The sequence below is a fragment of the Symsagittifera roscoffensis genome, chromosome 1 (genome assembly GCF_963678635.1).
Source record: "Symsagittifera roscoffensis chromosome 1, txSymRosc1.1, whole genome shotgun sequence".
NCBI classification, from domain to species: Eukaryota; Metazoa; Xenacoelomorpha; order Acoela; family Convolutidae; genus Symsagittifera; species Symsagittifera roscoffensis.
Genome location: NC_087062.1, coordinates 25,165,437 through 25,185,345, shown reverse-complemented (window position 1 = coordinate 25,185,345; position 19,909 = coordinate 25,165,437). Strand labels below are relative to the sequence as shown.

The window sequence follows — 19,909 nt, the reverse complement described above, 5'->3', positions numbered from 1 at the left end:
CATGCTCTATAGCCGTCCCAACCCATCGTGCTACATCCACGCTTTGTGACCACACTCCTATTTTTAATAAGAGGTACTCAAGGGTGAGTAACTCTTCAAAATAACCGAACTAAAACAAAATGCTTTTGTGAAAACAACTAACCAAAATCATAATTAAAACACCAAACTAATAAAAATTTTATAAAATGTAAATTACACCTTGCAGTATATAGATCAGCATACAACACCAAAGACGAACATCCAAAGACAAAATGACCCCACTACACTCGAAAAAGAATGGCCAACCACAATCAATATGCCGTCCACAATCACAACTCAAAGGATTTAGAGTACTACTTGACTTCGCAGAAAAGGACTTCATTGAACTAGACCAATGACCACCTCGATGTTCAAGTATAGGTACAGATCCGAGTAACCAGGCATCCCCTCCACGCACAATCTCCACGCCATTCCCAGACTAGGTTGAACACAAAAGAAGTTCTCTACATGAAACAGAAAACCTGTCATAGCAAACCATTCTGAAATCAGATTTGAGTTTGTTGCGAAAACCCAGTCGTTGTCATGAGAAGACACAACGATTGAACCTGGAACTTCTCTAACAAGAGAACCCAGAAGAAATATGATGTTCGCCAAATACCAACGTCCATCATCCATCCTTTGAATTGCAGAAAGACAATTCTAAAAAACTCTGTAAAACCCGGATGGGTGGAACCTGATCTAAACTACATTTTATGATTGGATAAATTAGATATTTTACCACTGTAAAGTATTTAATATTAACCAATCATGATCCATCTAACTAACAACCCACTTATTTGTAAGTGCTGAAATTACTTGTAATTTCAGCACCAGAGAGATTTGAATTTAACTTAGAAATTAGTCGCCTCTCCAAGAGAACTTCAGCAGCCGCAATAAACCAGTATACCCTAGATCTATTGAGCCTAGCAGAGACTAGTTAAACAACCTGAGACTAGATAGTACAAGAGTAAGATTAGGATCGGTATTAGACTAAGAAGTTGCACGAATCTATCCGGCCGAAAATAAGATAGCGTGACGAGCAGACGGTGTACCCTATCCGAAATTATTCTATGAGTTAACCACATCGGTTATAACTCAAGTGGGTGGTTTGTTTTATGTGATTAAAAAAGTTCTTTAGGAAGATTAAAATTCATTGGGAAAAATGGCCATAAACTTCATAATTTTTGCAAGAATCTTAAAATTTTCAGCTGAGTGTGCCTGATCAAAAACAAAATAAAATAAAAAACTATAAAAAAACGTTTGATACAAAAATAAATTTCAGAAATACAAAAAAATATAATATATCATTTTATCACCAATTACGCTCTTACAAGATAAACAAGTTGTCCGATAAAATATCCACAAGTTATCTTGGTGTTTTTGCATCGATTCGAAAGTAAATTATTTTGGTATTTTTTGGGTGGGTTTTTTATTCAGTGTGTTTTTGATTATTTAACTGATTGTTTTTGACGAAATTCGCTCATATCATCTGAGAAATATTGTTGTCTTGAGCTCAAATTAAAAAATATTTTGTACCTATGATCATTTTTTGTAAAGTTACGCGGACTGAAAAAATTTAATTTGGTTAATTTGGGATAATTATGGGCGATTTGATAAGTTCGTGTAACACTCGTAAGCGGCGAGTGACTGCGTTCCAAATTGACTTGAGGCGGTAATTTGAGGGCATAGCGATTAGCATGAGTGCCCATTGGCATGCGTTATGTGCTTTAAATGCGTGTGCTTTCAGACGAAAAACAAACAAGCTGCACGCTGTCCAAATTGCAAATTTGACTAAGCAAAACGTGAAAAAGCGAATACTCAAACTACATTGTTTTATATTAGCATGCTAACTGGCATACATACTAATTTAGTCCTTTCAAAACAATAAGAGACGCCACGCCATACACACCCTTTGTATCTTTTTTTTCCTAAAATTATTTCGTCAATTATTCAACCAAAAAAAATTGTATTTGACTTTGAAGTGCAGTCGGTACTTTCATGGCCTTGCTCTGATATACGAGCGCTTGTTTATTCAAGAGTTAGCTCGTTCAAATCAAACCATAGTTTTTAGAATACATGAACAGATTTAAACCATAATGGAAATATCAAACCTTGTATGGGCGTTATTCTCAAATGTTTGGTATACTAAAAGTTTAAGGGAATTCTAAAAAGCAAGTAGATATAATTTTGAGCAGCATCGAATGAGATTTATCTGATACTTTCCTTAACACAAGATTGTGATTTGTTTTGAGCAGAGAAAAGTGTCGCCTCGCCATTTTATCAAGCTGTTGGGAAATTGCATAAGACCAACTAGACAAATAAAAAGCCAAGGAATCTAAAAAATCGAATGTACTAGAGATTTATATGTGCTTTTTTTTCCTGTGTTGACACTTGATTATAAAACATTTCGTTTTGCATGGTTGTTTTTTGAGCTGGTATATTCCCGTAGAGAGCTCTTCTTGTCTACTTCTTTTTGTAATTAACTCAATGCAAAAGTTTTTATCGGTAAGACTGCGCTCCAGACAATCATCTTTTTATGTGGCACACGAAAGAATCATTCTAACGCAGAACCGTCGCAGATTTTTAGTTGATAGCCATGTGCCGCACTCTCGTATCCTGTAAGATCTACAAAAAACCTGCATCAAAATCTGTAAATTATCGGCAACTTAACAGATAATATGAAGAGTAAGTAATATATGACAACAATCAGTTTAACATTTTCGGTTAGCATTTTAGCAATACGGTTTTCAACAATCTGAAAAATCTATAAACATTTTTGATGGCAAACTGACCTTAATCGGACAAACCAGTAGTTTTCAAGGCCTTTTGTCTAAGCAAATCTAATTTTAGCTTTTTCACTTTCGCGCTATAATGACGTCATTAATTTAAGCGCGAACATCTTCCGCGCCCAAAGGAGCAAAAACGGGTGCGAGTTTTACGGCCGGTCGAGTTAGCTCCCCGGAGCGGATGGTAACTACGGCGGATCGGGCTATGTTGTCTTTTCCGTAATTAAGGGTTTTTATACGAGCCAGAGGGTAGTGTCCCCTTGGGCTGCGTTCGTCAACAATCCACACTAAATCCCCTGTTTTTAAAATAACGTCACTATCGGAGTGCCACTTACTGCGTTTATTCAGCGCTGGCACATAATCTCGCAGCCAACGACTCCAAATTGCGTTGGCGTAGCTTTGCGCTCGGATATATTGCTTTCGATGGTCGAAGTGCTCCTGGAAAAAGAGAGAAGGAAAGCTAGTACCATTTCGGCCTAACAAAAAATGATTAGGAGTTAACACCTCGAAACCATCCGGACTTGCACTTACTGATGTTATAGGTCGAGCGTTCAGTGATTGTTCTACAATACAGAAAGTTGTTTCAAGGACTTCGGGAGTGAGCTTTCTACTTCCTATTATTGCGTAGAATACCCTTTTACAACACCGAACGAGACGTTCCCAAGAACCACCGTGATGCGGGGCTGCCAGGGGGTTAAATTTCCACTTAATACCCTTTTTCGCCAGCTCTGGGGGTGCTTGATCGTTCCACGACTGAATACAATTTAAGAGTTTTTTCTCGGCTCCCACAAAATTGGTGCCGTTATCAGACCAAATGACTGATGGAGTGCCGCGACGGGCAAAGAATCTTTCGATTCCCATTACACACGAACTCGTGTCCATGGATGAGACAATCTCAATATGTACAGCTCTGGTGGTCATACATGTAAAAAGGAAGCACCATCGTTTTTCAGAACTCCTCCTGATTGAGACGTAAAAGGGTCCAAAGTAATAAACACCACAGTTTGTGAAGGGAGGCTGGCGGTAACCAAGCCTTTCAACTGGAAGCTCTGCCATCATAGGTGTGACAGTTTTGGCTTTGCGCTTCCTACATATAAGGCAGTGGACTTCAATGGACTTCAATAAAGAGCGAAGGTTCAAGATTGCGAACTCTAAGTGAATTACAGCTCGCAGGTAGTCTAAAAACTGGTGCTGATAGCGATAATGAATATCACTTACGAACAATTTCACCAAAGAATGCCTTCCATCAAGGATTATGGGGTGTTTTGTGTCATATTCAGTTTCAACTAGGCGGCGAACTCGCCCAGTTGAACGAATGAGGAATGCAGGACCCATAAACGGTGCATACTGTGCAATACGACTAGACTTTTTGACGGTTTTGTTGCAGGACAGGAGTAAATATTCCGCTTCAAAAGATTCCTTTTGGGAAATCAACAAAAGTCGTTGTTTGGCGGTTTCTAATTCAACCGGATCGGTTATTTCCTTGACTTTAGTGCGGTAGTGCCGGTGTTTCGGACTAAGTCTGAGCATGAAGGCAACCACTCGCTGGAGTTTACGAAACGAGCTGGACTTTTCCCATGCAAATAAAATGGGTTGTTTTTGTTTTTGTGCAACGTTTGAAAAATTAGAGGCCTGCTGTAAACCTTCATTAAGGTCACAAGCGGGACCAGCCAGGCGGATTTTCTTAAGTATTTCTATGCTCGGCTTGAAAGGCCACTCGCCACTTTTCAGCAGACTTAGCCCGTTCACCCAGCTGCTTGTTTTTAAGGACTCCGCTGAGATTCCTCTGGTTCCCGTATCAGCAGGGTTGTCTCCACTTAAGACATGAAACCACTGATCTACGGTCGTACTTTCTAGAATCTCTCCAATCCGGTTTGCCACGAACGTGGGTTGCTTACTACCTGAGTTTAACCACTGGAGCACAGTGGTGCTGTCAGTCCACATGAACGTGTTTGACACAGGAATGGTTAGAGCTTTGAGGACATCTTCCTTCAAGCGGGTAGCGAGTAACGCGGCCTGCAGTTCAAGCTTCGGGATGGAAAGCGCTTTCATGGGCGCCACTCTTGCTTTTCCAAAGACGAAGGCAACTTGTGTTTCGAGTGAAGTTTTCACACGGGCGCGAAGAAAAACTACAGCACAAAAAACTTCTTCTGAGCTGTCACCGAAAATGTGTAACTCAACCCAATCGACTGGTGCGGAGAAGTAGCTGCGCTTTATACTCATTTCCCTAGAGATGGCAAACCAGAGTGCCAGGCAAGAAATTTTGTCTTGATATCAACGGGTAGCTGATCATCCCATTGTTGACCATGAATGCGCCAGATTTCTTTCAACAATAATCGGGCTCTTACGGTATAGGGCGCTACGAGACCTATGGGGTTGAAAACGGAAGAAACAAAACTTCACACTGTTCGCTGTGTTATCGAATTTTTAAGTTCACGGTTGACACCACGGCTTACGACCAAAGTGTCGTCAATATGGTCCCTATTCAGACCAAGAACATGAGAAGAATTATCCCCACAAGTTACAATTTTTTTACTTTCCTGTTGCGGCGCGCTTTGGGGCGGGCTTAACTCTTTATTAATTTTAGTTACGTTACTTATGAATTTAGTTAATTTAAAACCACCTAGAGCTAACAGATTATTCAACTCTTGACTCATTTTAAATGCAACATCAGGGTCCTCAAAGGAGTCAAGGTAGTCGTCCATATAAAATTTCTCTAGAACTGCGGATGCTGCGTCAGGGAACATCGCCTGATTATCCATTGCAGTCCGTTGCAATGCATAATTTGCACACGTTGGCGAATCTCTCGCTCCAAAGATATGTCTGGTGTATTGATGTACAACCACATCGGCTGTGGGATCCTCCCGCCACAGAAAACGAAGAGATGGTTGGTCCTCTGGAAGGACGCCGACTTGTAGGAACATCCCTTCAATGTCAGCCGATACGGCAAAATGATGTTGACGAAAACGGAGGAGAACGAGCACAAGGTTTTGCAGTAGGTCGGGTCCTACTAGCAACGATTTGTTCAATGACGTACCGTGGAATTTAGACGCTCCGTTAAGGACACGCCTCACTTTACCAGGTTTGTTTGGATTCACCACGGGATGGTGAGGAAGATACCACTCGCGTATGCTGCGGTTCGAAAAATTATGGGGAGGAACTTGAATCACGTATCCTTTACTCAAATCATCTTCGATAGTTTTTGAGTATTGATCCCTTAAGTGAGGATCTTTCGCTAAACGTTTTTCCAACGATTTTAATTGAACCAAAGAGGAATAGTAATTATCTGGTAACATGATAGATTCTTCTGCCCAAAGCATACCTACAGCGTATCTTGATCCATCGTGGACGGTGGAGGAATCAAGTATTTTAGCCGCCCTTTTGTCTTCGGCTGAACGGGAATCGACCTGTTTGTAGGCTCCGTATGACGCTATTTCATACCAGCGTTTGATTTGACAAGCTAGTTCGGTATCATCCGTATTGCACTTGAAACAAGTAGAAAGGAAACCAGTATATGTCGGCATTGGGCCGCTTAAGACCCAGCCTATTGGAAGGCGAACCGCGACGGGCGATGTGTTTGGATCGGCCTCACTCTTGAAATACTCCTCAGGCCGAATAGCATGGAAGGAGTCTTGACCAATTATTAAGTCTACATCGGCGTAGCTATACACAATTGGTTTGATTGGAGCAAGGTATGGATACTTGCTCTGTAATGCAGGGATGTTGACGGTATCGGTACCGACTTTAAGTTCATCCTTGACAAATGCGGTTAATTCGAATGTGTATTCGAATCCATCGAAGTTAGAAGATACCTTCATCTGAACTTGTTTCGTTTTAACAACAGTCGTTGTGTTAATACCATTTACTGTGAGATCCAAATCTCTTCCTGAGAGATTCAGACATTTGACTAATTTAGCCGATATCCAGGAATGACTAGATGCTGAGTCACACAATGTTAAACAATCAGCACTCTGGAAATCGGTGGAAACTTGGAGCTTGATTATGGGCAGTAACCCTTTCGATGTTATGATTGATGATTGGTCGTTCGAGATTGCGCAACTTACATCCAACGGAACGGGATTAATGTCTGCATGATTCGAACTTGCGTTTGGTATATTCTTGCTGAATGATTTTCGATCAGCGTTTGTGCTCGCTTTATCCGGCTCTGCATTAGATCTTGGTTGACCAGCGTTGGGTCTTGTATGGCTTTCATTTTTGTCCGGATTTCGACTAGGAAAAACACGTTCAGCCCCATGGAGAAGTACACTATGGGTGCTAGTGCAACCTGGTTTGGTGCATTTCTTTGCTCTGGGACATTGCCGGAATGCGTGGTTCCCTTGTAAGCAGGAGAAGCACAATTTGTTTTCCGCAGAGAATTTCGCACGTTGTGTTGGAGTTTTCTCCTTAAACACAGAACACTTCCACAAGGCATGTTTCCCCTTGCAGAGGATACAAGAAGGATATTCAAACTTTTTCTCAACTGTACTTGTCGAGGCAAAAACTCTCGTAACAGCTTTAGTTTTGGATGGCTCTTCGACTTTGGGCTTTCCAGACATGGTTTTCATTTGCTCATGAGCTTCTGCTTTATCTTTTAACCAATTGTTAAAGTCATTTAGGTTGGGGCGTGACCAATTACGTTTCACGACAAAAACTGTCCACGATTCTCTCATGTTTGGTGGAATTTTCGAAAGAGCTTGATTTAACAAAGAGACGCTTTTCAAATCTTCTTCATAATCAAGAGACCTAAAGACAGCCACTAGACTTGAAATGGTCATCGAGAAGCTAATGATGTTCTCAGAGTTGTGCATTCGAAGCTGCGGGAAACTGGACAACTTATCAAGGTGGGCCGTAATTACGTTTTGTGGCTGGCCAAACTTTCTTTCTAGAGTTTTCAGAGCATCTTTATACATTCTTCCACTGTATGCGAACTCTGCTATGGCTGACTTAGCTTTTCCCGTGACTAATGTTTTATAAATAAGTCAACCTCACATCATCGCTTAGGGACGCTTCGTCTACAGTACTGCAAAATTGGCCAAACCATTCGTGCCATTGGAGCGGGTTGCCATTGTACTGGGCCAGCTTCCATTCTGGAAGGGGATCCTTCTTTGAGGCTGACAGAGCTTGGACTAAGTCATTCAGTGTCACGGCTTGCAATGGGGAACTGGTTGCAACGACGGCAATGTGTTGCTAGGATTAGCTGCAAAAGGTTGCTGCTGATATATGTAAGTGTTTTCAGCCGATGCGTCGTGATTGGGAAACCCATAGTAAACGGTACCACCACTTGATACGTGGGGGAATTGTTGCTGAGATATTGGCGTTACGGATGAAAAAACACCAACTGATGGGTTTGTGTTACCATCACTTGTTACCCCAGTGATACACTGGGTGACTGCGGGTGTCCACTGTGACATTAGTGGCAAGTTGGGCTGACTAATAACGGCAGACTGTCCGCTAAACGGATTGTTCACTGGCGCAGGGTTGCTATACACGTTATGTGATAGCAAGTTTTGATTTCTGCAGATTAAATTTGCAGGTGGTTGTGACACAATGGCATGGGGGGTGTATCCAGAGTATTGATTGGAGATGGCGGGCATGTTTCCAACAACTCGGGAATCGTTATTGAAGTTGTTGACGGGGATATGTTGAATGGAAGACGAAGGATGAGGTACAGAGAAGTAACAGCATACCGGAGTATTGGTAGCTGCTGTTCCAGCTGGATTAAAAAATGATGATGTATTGTTTTCGCAAAGTGTAGCGTTATTGGAAATAAGCAACGACTGCGTTTCGTGCTCAGGATTAGTGGATACAGCGTGCTTGATTCCATCGCCATCGCTGAAGGAGACGGTTGGTTGATAGGGATAACATTGTTGATCACAATCAAAAGTCCGATTCGGCAACGATCGCCGAGGTGAAGCTTCCGCTGTGGACACATTTCTGTGTTGATGCGAACGACTTTCTATATTTATACAGTTTTCAAACTTTGAAGAAGACGGAACTACCTGGGGTCCTTTTTGGTTTTCTAATGCATGATCAACCCAATCGTTTACTCTGTCAGAACGACGATCAACCGAAGACGCCAGCTCGAGATGCTGATCTATTTCAGACTCTTCGAGGTATTCAGTTTCAACCATTTTTGCTTCAGCTACTTAAATACAATTTTCTTCTCTTAATCGTTCCATTTCAAGCCGACTTTTTTCGATTCGTAAACGATGTTCTTGCTCTTTACGGTCAATTTCAAATTTAATTTCTTGTTGTTTTCATTCCATCTTAATCAAATGCTGTTGCTCTTCGATGATGGCTTCCTGTTGTTTCAGTCTTAAGGTTGCTTCATGTTGTTTTTCCAACTCTTCTCGCTTCATCTTCGCTAGGAGCAGCTCTTTGCGGCGCTCACTGGGAGTCAATGATTTCATTGAGCTTTGCTTACTCGACCCGGATTTTGCCGATTTTGATGAAACTTTTGATCGACTAGTTTCACTGACGCAGACCTCTGAAGCTTGATTAGATTCCATATAAGCGCGAGCCTTACCAGTTACTTCATCGTTAACTTTAACTATCCTACCCCACCATGCAGCCAACTCTGTTAATAATTTGCTATGGTTATCGGTTTTATTAGCTAATATCACAAGTTCATCGTTTTTAGCTAATGCTTTTCGAGAATACTCTTGCAAGATTCAATTAAGGCGTTTATTTTTGTTTTCCGAATTTGTCCCTCTAAACTCTCAGTTATGCGACTGTGAACTACGGAAAGCTCATTTTCTAGTGATGTTCGACCATTCATCAATCGTCGGTATTTTAACTCAATTTGTTCTGTCATTTTGATTACTTTTAAACTTGTTCACTTCTACTCAACCGCTCAACTGCTCAGTTTGAGAGAAAAAAAAGGGAATAATTAATTTAAGACCTTATATTTAGTATTGATAAATTATATTCTGACTCATTAAACAATATCACACCTTAGAGAAGCAATTTATTTATTTCCTAGTGCTGCTCAGCATTTCTTCCGTTTCGATTAGCTTGCCGCTTGCGTTTTCCTGGCTTAAGAGTTTTTTTCTTTGAAATAATATACTTCAAATTCTTGCTATAACGCCTAAGGATCGTAAACGTTTTCAGTTCTAGAGAGGGATCCTGGTGTAGTTCTAAGTACTTTTGTCCTAACTCAGTGAGGTTCTGCTTCCTTCTAGATATCAGGTCTGTTACTATGTTAATAACTATTATACCTGACTCTTTCAACTTACTATATATATCTTCCGTGCCTACACGTTTACAGTAAACGATTGCATAAATATTACGCTTATAGTTTAAAAGAATCTTCTTAAGCTGGTTAGGAGTTAGTGCGTTAACGTTATTACTACGGTGTCGACTAATAGAGTTATTAACAGCGTCGTGCCAAATAACAATGTCGGTTCGGTTTAAGAGATAGTGATCAAGTTGATACTGACAAGTTTTACGGACGTTCACTGCGTTATGGTTGAAACTTAACCCGGGAATGGCTAAGCACGATTGAGATACACGCTTTTGCGAAGCGGGGGAAAGTTTTTTCAAAGCGTGGTGCAGCGAGCTAGCAGCTAGTATGAACATTTAGTGAATTAAATCAACTTTAGAGGAAGGGAATCAAGCAAACCGCGACCTGACCTCCCGCAACACCCTGAGCTAACAAGGTTGTAGCAAAAGGTAAGACGATTTGCTTAATAATACGCTACGGGTCTCGACTACGGCTACTTTTATCCAATTGAACTAGTTTAGTTAGCTGCACCACGTTTCAACAATAAACACGGCGTTTTTTCAGAAATTTGTTTTCGAAAATTTCGGATTTTTTTTTCGAAAATTTTCCAAATTTTTTTTTCCGAAAGTTTTCAAAAATTTTTTTTTTTCACTTTTTTACCCAACAGTTCAAGTTCCAACAGTAACCTGGTGCGCTTGCGAAATTTTGAGTTTTTTTTTCCGTTAAAAGTCCGAAATTTGGGCAAAAAACTCGACTCGGTCGTTTTTGCTGAATAATTTGCAAAACTTAAAGATTTTTGGAAAAAAAATCAAAAATTTTCAATTTTTTTTTCAAAATTTTTGGCCTTTTTTTTCGATACGGTGTTGAGCTTACAAACACGGTGTTAGGATAACGTAATTAAGGTTTATGAGGCCGGTTTTTTCCTAAACCCACAGAAAATTTTCTGATCAGGTTTTGGTATCGAGAAAAATTGGGGGTTACGATTTTGCCATCAAAAAACCTCGTATTAGAATTTAAAGCATCAAATCAGCAAGTTAGCACAAATGGATAAAATTTTGGTTTTTTAGTCTTACAAGATTTGTAGAGGCGTTCACCGGTAGAATCCAAATTCCACAGAAAACTTCGGGTGTCGAGAAAAAATGGGTGTCCACAATCCACAATCAGGATACCTGAAAAATACATGAAATTGGACACCTTCTGACAATTTTTGGCTAATTGGACACTTCTGGCCAATTCGGTATCTTCGGGAAACTTTCGGCTATTGCACAATTTCAGCCAATTGCGTCGTGTTTGGACAAATTTCGGCTAATTGCACAATTTCGGCCAATTGGGTCGTGTTTGGACAAATTTCGGCTAATTGCACAATTTCGGCCAATTGGGTCGTGTTTGGACAATTTTCGGCTAATTGCACAATTTCGGCCAATTGGGTCGTGTTTGGACAAATTTCGGCTAATTGCACAATTTCGGCCAATTGGGTCGTGTTTGGACAATTTTCGGCTAATTGCACAATTTCGGGCAATTGGGTCGTGTTTCGACAAATATCGGCTAATTGGACACTTTCGGCCAATTGGGTCGTCTCTGGAAAAATTTCGGCTAATTGGTCACTTTCGGCCAATTGGGTTGTGTTTGGGCAAATTTCGGCTAATTAGTCACTTTCGGCCAATTGGCTTGTGTTTGGGCAAATTTCGGCTAATTAGTCACTTTCGGCCAATTGGGTTGTTTGGGCAATTTTCGGTTTATTGCACACTTGCGGCCAATTGGGTCGTACTGTCCGGAATATCGTCCTGAAAATCCTCTGGAATATCGTCCGGAATATCGGGTCCGGGTCGGCGGACCAAAATGTGCCGCACTCTCGTATCCTGTAAGATCTACAAAAAACCTGCATCAAAATCTGTAAATTATCGGCAACTTAACAGATAATATGAAGAGTAAGTAATATATGACAACAATCAGTTTAACATTTTCGGTTAGCATTTTAGCAATACGGTTTTCAACAATCTGAAAAATCTATAAACATTTTTGATGGCAAACTGACATTAATCGGACAAACCAGTAGTTTTCAAGGCCTTTTGTCTAAGCAAATCTAATTTTAGCTTTTTCACTTTCGCGCTATAATGACGTCATTAATCTAAGCGCGAACAAGCCACAAAGCAGTTTCCACTACCTAAGCTGATAAATCAACTCTAAGCTGCTGGCGGGAAAAGAAAAGAAAAAGCGACGCCCTAATACAGCAGTCTACCTAAGCTAATTAAAACACACTGCCACGAACTATGAAGTTGAAATTGAACAAAATTATTTGCAATTCTGCTTTCTTTAATATGTTTTAAACAAAACTATTTTAGCTGGCTGCTTTTAAGAAAAATTCGCTGATATGTCCTCAAGTTTTGTTCGGACGAGTTGTAATAAATTGAGCTGGCCGGCTGACCTATAACTTTGGTTCAGCCCAAGCTTGTTTGATCTTTCTGAGCTATTCGGAAAAATCTGCAATGAGTTTTTTCGCCTTTGCTTAATCAAAATTTTATAGACCTTAGCATAAAACAACCTACGCAGATATCGGAGAAAAATTTTGACGGTTCTCATTGTACTTCAAGGCGTTTCAATAATTTTCTTGTTAAAAAGTTGATGAAGTTATCGAAAGAGGGAAAAATCAGTTTTTTTTGTTCTTTTTTTCATTTTATCCCCCACTCGCTCATTAAATTTAAAGGAAATTTAAACGGAAGTATTTAGGGTCTCGTATCCTACAAATATGAATAAATGACTCCACAATTCAATTTCGAACGATTTACTCCGCCGTCTACGCACAGAGTTTTTCAGTGTGAAAATTTCAACGCCGGTTATAAAACCTCCGCCCGTTTAAACTTTCTCAGCAAAAAGGATGTTAATTTGTAAACTTACTGGGAATTTTGATTCAGGAACATGGCCTCTTGGTTTTAAGATCAAACGATTCATTCACCGTGGATCAAATGTTTCAGTTCGAAATGGAGAAACATTTCTTTCCAAGCCCCAAAAACCACCCTGATGCTGGAAGGACCCAAAAACCACCCTGGGCGTGGTGAGGGAAGAGGCAAAATCATTTTTGTATTGTCCTTTATCACCTCACACTCACAAAAATGGTACCTCTGAGAAAAAATAAATTTAAAATACATCAAAGTAATGTTAACATGAGAAAATTATGCAAAAAGTTAATCATTGAGACCTGAGTTTCAAATGAGCCAGAGCTTGAAAGTAATCTACTATATCTGAGTTTTGTACGAATTTGTGATCATACGCACTTTTTCATTGAGCTCTTGGCATTTTTTGGGTTTGATTAGTGTTGCCGCTGCTTGTTTTCAGAGTATTGAACTACTGGTTGCAGGAGTCGAGATAAATGTTTTCCAAAAACGTATCACTCGAAGGGTGACTGTTTTGGAATTGCGTCGTAAGGTAACGCCGTTATGCCAGCCTTCAACTGCACTAGTTGTTTGAATGAGTCTCGCCGTTGCGTTTTCAGAGTGATTCCACAGAGCTGGGGGATTAAAAGTTAACAATGTTGTCGGACATTTCGAGCTGGGGGATTAAAAGTTAACAATTGTTTCTCCTTTGATATGATGCGAGTTAGTCAAGCTTCTCGAGGATATCAGCACATGTCAAACTCATCGGCGTTTTCGCAAACGTAATTAGTGATTAGTGGGAGCGCAGAACCGACATCCGAGTAACGAAGCTTTAAGCTGGGAATGTTTTTAAAAACTAAGGATAGATAAGTATGATGAAAAAATCCTTTGAATTAAGTTTTAAGTTGGAACCAAAAGGTATTCAAGATAAACTTTTTCAGACACCACGTTTTGCTTCGTTTAATCATGCCATTGATACAATCTGTCGTATTGGTGTTCCTTGTAAAAAGACTAATGTGTATAATGATATATCTTATCGTTGTGTCGCACTATCAAAATTTCAATTAACAGGTTGAAAAACAAATTTTAATCCCTAGAAAAGAATTTTTACCATTACCAATATCCTTATATGATTGGCGTCTCAAAATGGTTCAGGCAGCTGAGTTGAGACCCATTACAATTGCGATAAGAAGATATGCACTAATACTCAGTAATTTATATCATTAAATAGTTTTTATTCAATCCTTTATGGGATAATGCAATTGGCGTGGGCTATAGTGGTATAAGCTATTGCGTCTATTGGGACATGTTGGAATGGAATATTTTGGAATGTGGTACTTTTGTATGGGATATTTATTTGACATGTCACCAAAAAATATTCCATAAAAAATGCTTTGGAGAGTGAAGAAAATATACACCACAAGCAGAAACATACCACACTTTCTTCGAAAACCGATGCAGAAAACCGGGTTAGAAGACATTAATTTTCAGTTGAGGGTATAATCTTTTTTGTTATCAGTATAATCTTTTTTGTTACCTTTCTAATGGCCCCAAAATTAGTTTCACGACATATCTAGACAATGCAGGGATACTCAATGTATATCTCAAAGGTTATTGAGTCGTTATCCGAGAGGAAGCCATTCGATCGATCTCGCAAATAGTCCGAGCGAATAACTTTGTGATTTCCGTAGTTCCAATCGTCTTCTTTAGCGGATCTATAATTAGCAGAAAATTTAATATTCTTTTTAGGATCAGTGCTCAAAAGAACTGCTAGACAACTAGAATCATGTTTCCAATGAGTAGGTCTCGTTCTTGCTAAGTCCATATGCGCAAGTAAGTCCCAACCCAGTGCTCTCCATCTCTTTTGAGATAAGCAATGGCAACTTGGAATACAAAGCCGCCGAAGTGGTACTTGTCAGATTGTTGCGAACCACCGAAGACGGAGCTGATTTTCTCAATACTGACATTAAAGGTCATAGCTTCTAATTCACTCCCGTAGCCTGGACGGATGTATTCAATGCAGTCTGAATTCAAAAGTTCCCTCAGTTGCGGTGTTAAAGAAGTTCTCTCTTCTGTGAACTCGGTTATTAACATCTTGTTTTTCTGAAGATCCTGCAGTTTTTGTTTTTTGTTAGTCACTGGTTCTATATCTTGATCAATTTCCAAAATATTTGCACCAATATTACCCAAATGCGGCAAAAGAGTTGCTGCTTTTTCTTTATAACAAATGTCGCTTGTAATTTCGTTCAGGAAATCTCGTATTCCGTAAAGAGGTTTGAGGTCGGAAACTTCTACTTGAATAACAGTATTGCTCACAGCACATTGCGTTGATTTTGCGTTGTTGTGATTAAGAGCATTTAAACATGGCTTTGGAGGTCAACAAAACGAATGTCCACTAGTTAAAGCATGCACATTATATAAAATTTCAAGACAACTTGAACATTCCATTTTATTGATTCACAGATTAATTTCGTAAGTTGTGAAGTCGAATCCAGCCAAATCACGCTCTGAAACACAAACAATGATGCGTAATTTGGGAAGCAATCAAAATTTTTGTTGCAGTGATTAAGTTTTACTTTTAATGAATAAATTCGATAATCGAGGGTTTTTCAAAAATGGATTACAAATTGAATTCGAACAAGATGGCTTGTGTCAAAGCGAAGTTCTGAATCTTCGGACTGCCCTGTAATGTTTATGAAAAAAATTTGCTTTCCAAAAACTTAACGCAATTTTCCTAATTAAAATATGATCATTTTTTAACAAAACTTTTGCCCTCACACGACATGTTATGTGAAGAACAAAGAGTGTTGCATTAAGCCTCTAGTAACGTATTAGTCAGAGCAAACAAGACTACTCGTATCAGGGCAAAGCCCTGAATATTCCGACTGTCCCTTAACTCATCTCGAATAATTTTTGGTAAAAGAAAATATTAAAAATCTACAAATTTTGGACAATATCAAAGTGAAAAATCTTGAATTGTACGAAATTAATACGACCGATCCAATTAACTAGCCTCAATTCAATTTGAAACGATTTTGTTGATTGGGATAATTCACCACGCATAAATAATTGGCGTTGCGCTCTCAACAATAAAAATAACTTCTTCAAAGCGCGCAGAATTTAGTCCAGAACATGGCCAATTTGACAATTTTCAAACATCCAGAACTTTACAAAAAAATAATCGGAGGTGAAGTTTCATTTTTTCTTTGAACTCAGAAAGTTGATGTGTTCAAAAGGGAATAAAAATTTTTTGCTGAAAATTGTTATTCCGACCGGTGAAATGACTGAATAATAAAAAACCACACCGAGCATAAATATTCCGTTATCTTCGAAAATCGGAACAACTTATATCGGAACTTATCACAATTCAGTTTAGCACGAGGTAACAGCTGTATTAAATTGCCACTTACACGTTAATAGCACAATATGTATCTGGCGCCAATTGTCGTAAATTGACTAAATTGGCAACTTAATTTTGATACATTTATGAACAATCACAGGTCAAATATTTTTCAAAGTTTGATCGAATAAACGTAAATAACTTTCAGATAAAAAAACTGTTCAACGACTTGAAATTGAGCGGTAGTAGCGTTTACGACAACAAGCATAAATATTCCTCACTTTCTTCGAAAGTCGGAACAATAAAGGAAACTTATTCAAAATGAGAGTGCTTGTATCACGGCATATCCCTGAATGATTCATCTTTAGACAACTAACAAAACCTATCACAGATTACTCTAAAACGTTTCAAGTTACCAACTGTAGCTTATTATGTACTTTTTTGGACCAAATGAACAATCTCTCCCTAAATCAAATCAGGGAGGAGATAGTTCACTTGGTTAAAAGTAATTCATATCAGCCAATCAGATTTGAGCATAGTACATGCAGGCCTTACTGCTTTAATTCGCCATTAAATTTTAGGAGAGATTGTTCACTTGGTCTATTGAGGGGGGAGATTGTTCACAAGGGCCATTTTTTCCCATCAATGAAAAAAATTTAATTTCTTAAGCTTTTATTGTTAAAAACCCGCAAACAGTGTCAAATATACAAGGTGATACAAGACCGCTCTTAACAGGGAAAAACTTGTTAGGGTCTATGCAGTACTGCTTTTTAACTTCTATGAATATCATTTTTTGTAACGCAAACGCTGAGTTTTCGATTTGCTTTTTTTCAAAACTATCCCCCACACGCGTTGTAAAGTAAGTGCCAACTAAAATATTTTGCATATAGCAAAGTATTCGATAGAGTTAAGTGTATGCCTCATTTCAATTTGAAATTATTTTTAAGATGACTATTTCTTCGCTTACGCATTAATAGCATGAAGTTTATCGCGTGTTAAAAAATCCTACACTAGCCAAATTGCAATCTGTAAACATCCATAAATTACGAAAAATAATCGAAGATGTAAACTTTTTCTAAGTTTGAGCCCAGGACTTCAGTATGGAATAAAACTGTAGCTGATAAAACAAATTCGGTCAAATTTCAATTCTCTCAAGTTAACTGAAATAGATGAGTTTTTTTCAAGGTGGAATGATTTTATAGAAAATTTCTAAATAGAGCGTATTACCATCCCAAACTGGCAAGATTTTTATGTTAACTTGAAAACATTATCCAAAAAATTGTCTGTTTTTGAGCTCAAGGAAAAATTATCTGTTTTTGAGCTCAAGACATCAATAATAGTCAGGCGTACAATTAATTTAGTCGAATTAATCTTACTTCTTGCGGAAAAACAATCGTAGGTATCAATGCCCAATATTTACATTGAACATCGGAACATTAAATATAACAAATAACCATTTATTTAAATAAATCTAGGCTTTAGATTTCAATGTAACGTTAAAACTGAATCTGTAATTAGTAGCGAAAAGTTTGGACTGACAGAATTAATTAAAATGAGCAATCAGTGCTTTTTGACGTTTTTTTTGCATGCAAAATCTGAAGCCGAGCAGCCTTGAATTTTTTGTCGGGCCAAATTCAAGATGCGAGATTTTCGGATATCCGAAGATTATGCTAGCCTAATTTTTAAATACTGCATTGAACATCCAGATTTTTCTATAAAACAGTTAGCAAAGTTAGTTAAAAAACGAAACACAGAAAAAAAACAGATTAGGCCGCACCAAAAAAAAACAAACGGCAGTGAAGATGATCAAATCATTTAAAATTTGGAAACTAATCGCGGAAAAACGATTGCCACCCTGAGCAGTAATTTTCCTGTTTCAAGGTTTACTATTCGACGCTTCGGATGCAATTGCCCGCCGTGGTTATAATTTTCGAGCAAAATTCTGCTTTATGAATTTTCGACGTTATGTTTATTTCAGTTTTAATTTCCGTTGATGTCTAGACAGTTGCTCTTTTTAATTAAGTCTGTCTGTCCGAACTTTTTGCAACTCTCTATAACTTTTTCAAATTGCTGCTATAATTAGTAGCAAAAAGTTCGGACAGACAAAAATAATTAAAAAGAGCAAATGACCTTTTTCAGACAATTTTTACATGCAAAAGCTAATTTTTCAGACAGAAAGTATGTCTCAATGTCACCTGAAAATTCAAATATGCATGCAAAAATTGCTCAAAATTTGCAGATTGCTCTTTTTAATTATTTCTGTCTGTCCGAACTTTTTGCAACTCTCTATAATAGAGGCAATAAACAAAAGAGCATTCAACTTAATTTTAACCTAAGATGGATCTGTCATTTAATTTTTTCGAGCACTAACAAACATGAAGGGAGATGCAAAAAGTTTGAACAGACAGAACTAGAAAAAAAGAACAGCATTACCAATAGTTTAACAAGGTTTGACATAAAATTTATCGTTGATACCAATTTGTTTGCAATATCTTTTCGGTTTACGAATCTGAACGAAGTTAAATAACCTGAAACTGCTCATTTTGACGTCGAATTTTATCTAGTTAGCACAAAAAAAAATCATTAAGAAGAGCAAATGACCTTTTCAGACAATTTTTGCATGTAAAAACTAAATTTTTAGTCAGAAAGTATGTCTCAATGTCAAATAAAAATTCAATTTTGCATGCAAAAATTTCTCAAAATTTGTTATTTGCTCCTTCAATTAATTTTGTCTGCTCTGACATATTTTTGGAATCAGCAATAGCTTTTAAGTTATTTATCGAACAATGTATTAAATTTCTGAAATAATTCTGACTTTCAAATTTAAGCTAAATTGAAATACTTCATTGTAGTTATGCGTTTGCCTTTTTGATGGCTTTTTGTGTTTTTTGCTTTCAAGAAATTCTTCGAAAAAGCGCAATCATTTTGCGTCACTATTTCGTCAGTTCAAATGCAGTTTTAAAAATTCGATTGCAGTTTTTAATATCATTCAGTGTCTCAAAGTCAGAATTATTTCAAAAAAATAAGATGTTGTCTGATAAATTTGTTAGCAGCTATATATCTTTATAGCACGGCTGTTTAGTTTTTAAACCAAATAATCGGACAACTTTCTAAGAATTGGAAATAATTTTGATCTTGAGACAAAAGGGCATCGAAACTGTAGTCGAAAGATCAGAACTACATTTGAACTGTCAAAAGAGCAAGGCAAAATGATTCCGCTTCTTCAAAAACGTAAATTTTTGAATACTTTTAAGCCCATAACCTCAAAACAGCTTTCAATCAACAATGGTGCTATGTAATTTTTCAACAGAAAAAAAAACACAAAACGCAAACAAAAATTTCTCAGAGTAGGTTTTCTTAATAGTTATTAGCTTGAAGGTCAGAAATATTTATAACATTTAGGACGTAGTGTGATAAGTTTGTTAAACGTTATATCCGGTGCTGATTTAAACTATCCGGACGAAAAAAGAAGACCAGCAAATTGGAACGCTTTTTTCTCAAAAATTTTTACTGAAATCAAGACAAAAAAGAAGTGGAGAAAACAAGCTTAGAGCTTCTGGCAAAAAATATGGTGCAAAATTCAGGGCCAAAATTTTACACCAAAACTGAACAATTTTGACAGATTTTAGTCGGTCAAAAATTACGCAAAAAAAATTAAATCAATTGCTGACAA

The 19,909-nt window shown here is 38.0% G+C and overlaps 1 protein-coding gene across 1 annotated transcript in view; it reads left to right on the top strand.

The window, feature by feature from the left end:
- LOC134841757 (uncharacterized) overlaps window positions 1-19,909 on the top strand; it is a 555,870-nt gene that overhangs the window by 130,348 nt on the left and 405,613 nt on the right. The window lies entirely within an intron of this gene.